This window comes from Megalops cyprinoides, chromosome 11 (genome assembly GCF_013368585.1).
Source record: "Megalops cyprinoides isolate fMegCyp1 chromosome 11, fMegCyp1.pri, whole genome shotgun sequence".
Classification (NCBI taxonomy): domain Eukaryota; kingdom Metazoa; phylum Chordata; class Actinopteri; order Elopiformes; family Megalopidae; genus Megalops; species Megalops cyprinoides.
This window is the reverse complement of record NC_050593.1, coordinates 19,213,456-19,223,302: the sequence shown is the minus strand read 5'-3', so window position 1 is coordinate 19,223,302 and position 9,847 is coordinate 19,213,456.

Here is a 9,847-nt window from a genome sequence, read left to right as displayed (position 1 = left end):
ATTTAACATGAAGCAGTGGGAAAATGTTTTCTTAGACATACATAGGTAGTGATTAAAGTTCTTGCAGTTTTTCAAGCTCTTAGTTCCGTATTTTTGAATTTGTACTATACAGTAGGATGTTTGGACATTGCATCATGTCTTGTATTCCTCAGGAACAAAATTACGACAAAAAACCTCTTCAGTCTAATCGATCAGCCTACGTTTTGCCTCAGTTATGTAAATTACGTAGAGGAAGAAGGACCAAGTCACCCTTATACATCAGTCTAGTCTGAAGCACAGGACATGATTCACCATGTTGTTCTTAAAATAAAAAATAAATGATTCAAGAGTGTATGGCAGAACATGTTTTATTGTATCATGCATAAGTTATACTTACATAGCTGACTCTGTCAATACCCCTCAGACTTTTTTTACATTGCTCTCCTCTGTCTGCATGTCTGATGGTCCATGGTCCTGTCGATATTATGCAGCATCAGCAACTTCATGCTATCACAGTGCTATTGTGTTGTAAGGTTTTGTTCTATTAAGCCAGGTCACAAGGCTCTCCATATTGTACTCAGTGTGTGTGCTGTCTATTATGTCTGTTGTCGATATAAGCTTGTGTGTTGCTTCAGCTGAACTGCATGGAATCGGGAGTGAAAAATAGCCTGCAGATAAGGTGTAGGTCCTGTGCTGGGCTTTTCTCCAGTCGGTTCTGATGAGAGAGGAGTAGCCTGCGCTGGGTTCTTGACTTGTGAAGGAGGAAGACCTCTGGGTAACTTTGGGCTGTGATGGAATGCCTTGGACTAATCTGATCAGAGAGCTGGACTGTGAGCTTAGACTTATTGACTCTCTGATAAAGATCTGATCTGACGCCTGTCCCGTCTCCAAATAATCCTCATTTTTCCAGTTGAGAAGTGAGAGTCCTAGGTCCAGAGTCTAGCTCCTGTTGAAGTACCTAGGGGTTCATGAAATAAATCATTTCCAACTGCAAGTCATTTTTGTTAAATATAGTTGTTTTGTTTAACACAACTAAGCTATAAAAATAGGCGTATTTCATCTGAAATATCATTCTATCACTGCAATGGCTGATGACTCTGTTTTCTTCTGGCATGATAACACAGCAAGATTAGGATATTCTTGGAAAGTGCTTTTATACCTTCCACAATGTATCAATGATTCTGGCTTAATGGCTTACTATTATCATTTAACACTGTAAATAGCTCATGAGGCAATAATGATCATTAGACTGTTTGGGTTGAGGTCCAGACCAAACTGAGATGTCCTCCTATGTACTTATTGCACTTTTCAGTAAATGATTTCCATTGTTGTCCATTAATCATATTTGTAATGACGACCAGTCAGTCTCTAACTATAGTTCTTTGGCAAGATTAGATAGGTACATTGCTGCGTAGAAACTAAGCACATTACCTCCTTGTTTTTCAGGCCGTGTGACTTGTTTTGGCTGGGACTGTAATGTTGTCTACAGAACTCTAATTACCCTCCAGTGTCTTAACATTCATGGCTATTTTTGCTTTTGCACAATTCTGATGTACGTGCATGTCTAGTGATACTACATGTTGGTTACCGCAGGGAGTTCATAGGTCATGGAGGTAGGCAGAAACACAATGCACAAATCTGCACAGTTTTATGAAATATAATACACACACACACACACACACACACATATAGCTGTAACTGGTGATCGTGAGAGGAGAGAAGTGAGCAGAACATTTCAGTGTAAGAGTGAGTAATCAGCAAGCGTGAGAGAGATGAAGCCATTGCTGGTCAGGCACAAAAAGCACGAAAGAGGTTTCGATATGCCTCAATGTGTGACCCTTTCCATATCCAGCATCTCCTTCCGTTACACGCGTTTCCCTCCCATGCAAATGGCTGCTGGCCAGCGCCGCCCAGTCCGCAGCAGAGACCACCCTCTGAAACGTCAAGCCTGACCCAGACACTTCACCCTGTCAGTGTGCGCCTGACAGACAGGGATCCCAATCCCCCCTGCACCCAGGTCATTCAGGATTAATCACGCACAACTTCACCCTCGGATCCCACTCTACTGTAAGTGACAGACAGATCTCCCTTTCCAGAGGGAAGACGCTTCCCGGCAGGATTAGGGTGTTTAGGCTACGCTGTATTTATCGTCAGCGCCACCTGGTTTCGCCCCCCCCTCTGAGCTGAAGTGTCCTCTGGGTCAAATGGGCTTATTGGTCGCAATGTACATTAATCTCAACTAAACAGGCTTTCTTAAGTAATCAGGTAGGTCTGCTGCCATTATGCTGCCTGAATGCCAGTAAATTGTGCAACACCTCACCTGCAGATGCAAGTTGTTCCCTAAATAAGACACACGTGGAAGAGTCTCCAGGCTTCCAAATTTCGAGCACGTGTTGTTGAGCAACACAAACCAAAAAGTATGGGAGTAAAAAGGAAGTGTTTTAGTAATGATATGGCAATATCAGATTAATTGTAAATTTTTATGTAACTTAAATAGACCTATTACCAGAGTAATGATATGGCGGAATGCATATACAATGGTAGCACTGTGCAAGTCAGCGGGGAAAAAGGATATACACTACAGTACTGTAGTCAAATAGAACAGTCAAATGCACATCAGTTGAATTTGAAAAGAACCTAAGTTGATATTTAACATGTACAGTTTAAGTGAATTAATCCAATCCAGTCCAAAACAATGAGTGGATGAATGAATGAATGGATAATGAGTGACTGAATCATTCGATGAACTTGATTCACCCAATAATGTTATCATCAACACTTTTCTGTTTCTTGTTTGTGTGTGTGTGTGTGTGTGTGTGTGTGTGTGTGTGTTGTGAGGATGGGAAATCTGTATTAAGTTTTATGTCATTCGTATGCTGAGCATACAACCTTGTTCTTGAATAACACGACATAATGTTTGTCTGTCTGATCCAAATGTGCCTGTATATTTCTTGCGGTCACATCCTTGTGGTATTGCCTACTTCTTGATGACCTACTCTGAAGGGTTTAGCAAAGAGGATTAAGAGAGAAAAAATCTTTAGAAATGCCATCTGCCTTTCTGAGTGGGTAGCTGTCTCCAGCGTTGCCACAACTAGCTTCCCTGTAGCAACAGGTGAAACCCCCTGAAATGAAATGAAGAACTGATTCGTTTGCTGAACCCTGGCCACATAAATTGGGGAGCATCAATTAAAGAGAAATATTTTTCAATTAGAAACTTCCCAATCCCATAGCATTGGACATCAGAGAACATGTTGAATTCCTCATGGAAATGTGTTTTGTGCATTTTTGCATTTGTTTTTTTGACAGGATATTTGGCTACAAGTACAGGTATGTATAAAGATATTTACAAAGAGTAATTTATGTTTTTCATCTTTAAGAGGTACACTCATTCGCTGATGTCTTATTTGTCATTGGTTGTTTCAGATGCAGCTCATGGAGATTTCCCAGAAAGTTCAATTTCCCAAAATGGACATAAATCTCAAGAGAATGTTGGGATTTTATCAATTGACTCGCTTCCTCTAAAACATATTCAGAGGGGGACCTATCAGTCATTGAACAAAGAAAAAGGTGCACTTCCTAGAAGAAAACGCAATGTGCTGTTTCCCAGCGGAGTTAGAATTTGTTCACAAGAAACAATGCAGGAAGCAATCACAAATCACCTGAATTACTTCCAGCTGAGAGGTAAGCTCACCCACATATAGTGTAGTAGAGTATAGTATAGCTGCTTTTGATGACTTGGGCTTTTGACCAAGAGAAATGCTTACATGATTCACAGAGTGTATTTTCTTCTACGAAAGCCAAGTTTGACCAGACACTTAACAGCATAGCTTCATTTAATGCCTTCATTCAGGCTATTTCTATTCATCATCTTCTTATCATGTCAACTTGTCCTCAGCCATGGGTATCAAGATTTGAGCTGTAAATCGATCCATTATGGTTCCAGTGAATGTTGCATATGGAATATGAATTGTGTAATTCTGTGTAACTCTGACTGTTCTACAAAGATAAAGACCGTTATCGTTCAGAGGGAAACCCACTGTAGCAGAACAGGCTTATTAGGATGTTGCATGGTAGTCATTTCTTTGTCCTACTTCTCTTACCAAGAAAAAAAAATCTCATACCAGGTAGAGATAGCTGACTGTAGGATGACGGTTTAGGGTCTGTTTCTTAAAGAACACAGAGTCTGCCCAGCTAGTCTGTGCAATGAAGGAAATGTTGGATGCTGGTGCTGCTGTCAGTTCCAAAAGATAAGTGGTTAAAGGTAATGATTGGAAGCACATGTTTCTCCATATGGCGAGGCTTAGAGCCAGAGAGCACAGCACAGGGGTGTGCATGTATATCTTTTAGACATCTTTATTTCTGATTGTTTTCCATTCAGAGGGAATTTAGGTCTCTTCTTCGAAAAATATTGTAAAAAGTATTGTAATTTACCTAAACTATTGAGACCCTGTACAGGAGACCTTACCAAATTTCAATTTTGAATGTCCTCCCCAAATAGCACTCCTTGTTCCTGGCTTCACTCTGTGTTCCCTGGACACAGTGCACCATACTGACACATAAACGCTTATATTTATTTTACATATGACTTGTATTTACAGGTATACCTTGGTTAACATTGTAGATGCCTCTATAAAGTCATATTGGAGGATATTTCTTAACCAGAGGCATAAATAACATAGTAATTTCAGAGAAGTGTTCAAACACTTACATTTACTTAGATTTACATTGGTTTTCACTGATTGTGCAAATTCCTTTCTTAGGATTTATGTTTCATGTTTTGCTCAGTATAGCCTCAAACTGTTGCAATAAATGAACCATTTGAACACCACACAGCAATTTGGAAAAAAAAAAACAAATTGAGAATTAAGACAGGGAAAGTTAACTTGAAATGTGAATTAAAAAAGCAAAATTCTACTTTGTGTGTCTGCGTTTCTGTAAAGACATGTCACCAAATTATTATTGAAAATAGCTTAAATCAAAGCAATCAATGAATCACTTTTCCATGGTGATTTTGCAAAGTATTGCCACAGAATGCCACTGTTTTAGAAAATATCAGAGGAGGCACTCACTCTTATACAACATGTAAAGACTGCAGGGTCCCCCATTAAATCTAGCGGGTGAGATGGCTACCGGCAATTTCCATGTACTTTAGCTGAATGGTTTTTGCCTCACCCCAATCCCACCCTTTCCCATGGTGGGTTTCAGGTAAACCCTTTGACAAGGAGTTGTCCATAATGTATTGTAAGAAAGAACTGGTTCTCAATTGACCCTGCCTGGTAAAATAATTGTTACATTTTAAAAAGGTTGTATCTCTGACTGTGCCTCAGTGTGCCAGGAGACAGTGTGGGAGGCCTTCAAGATTTTCTGGGACCGTCTGCCAGATAGAGATGAATACCAGAAGTGGATGAACGTATGCCACAATGGCAATGGCACCATATTCAGTATTGGTGCCAACTTCAGTCAATCAGAGGAGCACCTCTCCTTCCTGCAGAGTGTGAGTAAAGGGAGGATGGTGAGGTGTCAACATTTTAAAATGATGAGGACAGATAGAAACATTTTGTGGCTTCAACAATTCAGATGTCTGGTTCAATTAGAAAATTGGTCACACATATTTATACGACTGCTGTGTGATGGAGTGGTTGAGGAACAGAGTTTGTAACCCAAAGGTTGCTTGCTCAATTCCCCAGCGGGGCGCCTTTGTTATGCCCTTGGGCAAGGTGCTTAACCTTAATTGTCTCAGTAAACATCCAGCTGTGTAGTTATGTAAGTTGTTCTGGATAAGAGTGTCTGCCAGGCAATTGTACTGTTATAACATATAATCCCATAATCCACTGCACTAAATTATGTTTTGATAACAAGACAAAGTACAATCTTCAGACTCAAAAGTGTAATAAGAGTGTGTATGTGTGTGTATTATTGCATTCCTCCTCAGTGTCCATCAGGCTGATATGCTTATGTATTTTCTCTCTTTCAGATAATGCCAAGGATAGTGTTAAGGTAAAATTACCATAAAAATACTAAATTATCAAACAAGAAGAAGGGACAATAATAGTGTTGCTCCAATTAGAGATTTTACTCTATAGCATCGAATAAATACATGCTCATCAGTCTTTCTGCTGCATGTGGTATGACTCAAAGAAAAGAAAAACACCAATGATATTTTCAGTACAACATGGAAGCTGGTTACTGACTGGCTTCAATACAATAAATGATGATGAATCCATCAAATATAAACACGTGTGTTCATATCTGTTGTAAAGTTAACAAGGGGAAAAGACATGAAATGAGATGCATAGACATGCACACACATATACATGCACACACACACATACACACACACACACACATACACACGCACGTACGCACGTACAGTGTGTTCGTCCCCTCTCTGGAACTTTGTATTTACATCACTTCCTGTTTCCCCCTTCCCTGTACTGTGACGCCAGTGAGCCCACCAGCTCGCAGCCACAAGAGTGCAGGTAGGCCTGTCTGCTGCATCCCAGAGCCTGTTGGCCCCTCCAGCCTTGTAGGACTGCTAGCCTTAATAGAAGCTACCCACTCTAGGGTTCATTCAGCCTTGTACAACACTGGCCTCTACACCAGCTTCATAATTCACTGCTGTAGTTACTTTGGCCTGTCCTTGCAGTAGACAGATGGAAGTTATACCTCAAATCAAATTGTTTTGCAGGTTTTTCCCATTTGTCTGGTAATATTTGCAAAATCTAATGGCCAAACATACAAAAAAATATTTGTTTTCTGGTAATTTGGTACCTGTGCTTTGTAACAAAATAGCTTAAAATAACTGGTGACAATTGAACAACAGTGAAAGAAATGTGTTCTGAAGCTGCTCTGCATGACCAATTAGAACAAACTTTTGACTACTATCTTGTATTATTCCACCAAAACACTGCTTGTAGGCTGTGGATGAACATTTTTCTCTTTTGCAGCCCTGAGACAACAGCACCCACCCTGACGCAAGACACCCTCATCACCCAGCAAGGTCTGTTCCTGCTGTATCACTGTACAACATTATACTGTTTGTCAGAATGCTGTTGATGGTTCACTTGTGCTTACACCTATTTGAAAATATGAACAGCTTATGAAACCCAAAAATGTAAAAGAGGGTACCCTATGTGTTATTTTCAGCAAACAATTTTTGTTTAATTATTTGAATTTGATTTGAAAGAATGTGCCAGATTGAAGACACATATACATTATATGGCCAAAATTATATGGACACGTGACCATCAAACCTATATGAGCTTATTGGACATCCCATTCCAAAACCATGGGCATTAATATGGACTTGCCCCCCCCCCCCCGCAGCTATAACAGCCTCCACTCTGTGAAGGCTTTCCACATGATTTTGGAGTGTGTCTGTGGGAATTGTGCCCATTCAGCCAAAAGAGCATTTGTGAGGTAAGGCACTGATATTGGACAAGAAGGCCTAGCTCGCAATCAGCGTTCTAATTCATCCCAAAGGTGTTCAATGGGGTTGAGGTCACGGCTCTGTGCAGGCCACTGGAGTTCCTCCACACCAAACTCGTCAAACCATGTCTTTATGGACGTTGCTTTGTGCACAGGGGCACAGTCATGCTGGAACAGGAAAGGGCCTTCTCCAAACTGTTGCCACAAAATTGGAAGCATACAATTAAGTTTAAAATGTCTTTGTATGCTGTAGCATTAATGTTACCCTTCACTGGAACTAAGGGGCCTAGCCCAAACCCTGAAAAACAGCCCCAGACCATTATCCCTCCTCCACCTCCACCTCCTCCAGGCACTGTGCATTCCGGTAGGTAGCGCTCTCCTGGCATCCGCCAAACCCAGATTCGTCCATCAGACTGCCAGATAGCAAAGCTTTATTCATCACTCCAGAGAACGTATTTCCACTGCTCCAGAGTCCAGTGGCGGCATGCTTTGCACCACTCTGGCCGCCGCTTGGCATCGCACGTAGTGATGTTGGGCTTGTATGCAGCTGCTCTGCCATGGAAACCCATTTCATGAAGCTCCTGATGCACAGATCTTGTGCCGATGTTGCAGCCAGAGACAGTTTGGAACTCTGTAGTGAGTGATTCAACAGAGGATAGGCGGTTTCTACGTGCTACGCGCTTCAGCACCTGGCGGCCCAGCTCCGTACGTTTGTGTGGTCTACTGCTTCATGGCTGAGCTGTTGTTGCTCCTAGACGCTTCCACTTGAAAATAATAGCACTTACAGTTGACCGGAGCAGTGTAGCAGGGCAGAAATTTCGCGAACTGACTTGTGGCAAAGATGGCATCCTATGACAGTGCCACGTTTAAAGTCACTGAGCTCTCCAGTATGACCCATTCTACATCTACGGTTTGTCTATGGAGATTACATGGCTATATGCTTGATTTTATGCACCTGTTAACAATCTGTGTGGCTGAAACACCTGAACTCAATCATTAGGAGGGGTATCCACATACTTCTGGCCATAAAGTGTATTTGAAGGCACTTCCTATATACTTCCTACTATGCATTCACAGCTTATTAGATTAGGGTACAATGCAAGGTAGATGTTACAATGTATCTTTGAGTGAGAGTAGCCTGCTGTGAAGCAGTGTTACACAATAATGTAGTAAATTATAGCTCTCCCAACAGAGCACTCCTTGAAAAAAGTACAGTTGTAAAAGTGGCAATGCTTTCAGGAGCATAATTTGTATGAAATATGTTCAGACTTGAAAAATAATTAACCAAGACATGTTTTGATTAATTTCACAGTTGAAATTGGTTTATTTTTCACAACTCTCGCATTTCAGCACCTGTCCATCAAGAAATGTGGATTGAGCACGCTCTTGGCTGCTCTCCAGTTGTGACGAATGTGTCCATGTTGGCCACCTGGCACTTTACAAAAATAGTATTGGCAAGCTGGCAATCCAAATTATATTTATAGGCTTATCTGCAAAATATTTAAAGATTAAAAAAATAATCATAACTCTGCAAGACTGTTTCCCTCTGGTTAGCTAGCTACGGTAGCTAAACCATGTTTACTTGGGATTTAGTTAGGATAGTATTTGTTCAACACTGATGCTGTACAATACACATAATTATTTTATTTAGTAACATATGTAACATTCATGAACTGGTTTGTCTCAGTCCCTATTTATTAATTTTTTTTACTTCCCCAAGATGTATTAACATTTGTAAAATCTTTCCCACCTGAGTCGTGATGGTCAGGGCCTATTCCAGCGATTCTCTATAAAAGGCTCTGATGATGGTAATGTTACATGGTACCATCATTGTAAGGAACAGTTTTTTACTTTGTTCAGTTATATTTTAAGACTTTTCTAGAAAAATGTAGTTAATGTATATGTAGGTGACAGTTCAGGTCATGCTTCCGCTTGAACTCTCTGGCACCTCCCCAGATACGTGGGCCCCGCACGTTGAAAACGTCTGCTATATATGATGGGCTTTGTTGCTCTCAGAATAGATTGTAATCCATATTAACAACACTACTGCTCTTAGTGCTGCCTCAGTGATTATCTGAGCCAATCAGATTAATACTGAGTGACTGTCTGAGCCTATGGCATGAACACCAATTGACTGTCTGACGTGTTGGGCTTTGTGCCACTTAAACAATTATCTGAACCTAATGTCTGAATTTGGCCCTGTCACTAAGACTGGCTCACTGTATAATGCAGTATTTCATTATTTCTGTTGAGCACCTCACAACTCATGTCCTGTTTAATTTATACATACCAAAGTGCATAGTGATTGTTGTTATCCTTCATCCATGGAAATGATGTCATCCTGGTTCACTCCCTCTCTTTGGGTCTCTTTGTATGCAGAAGAGATGAGTGGTGTCTCCCAGCAAGAGACATCCACAGTGGGGGTCACCCTAGAGTTCAC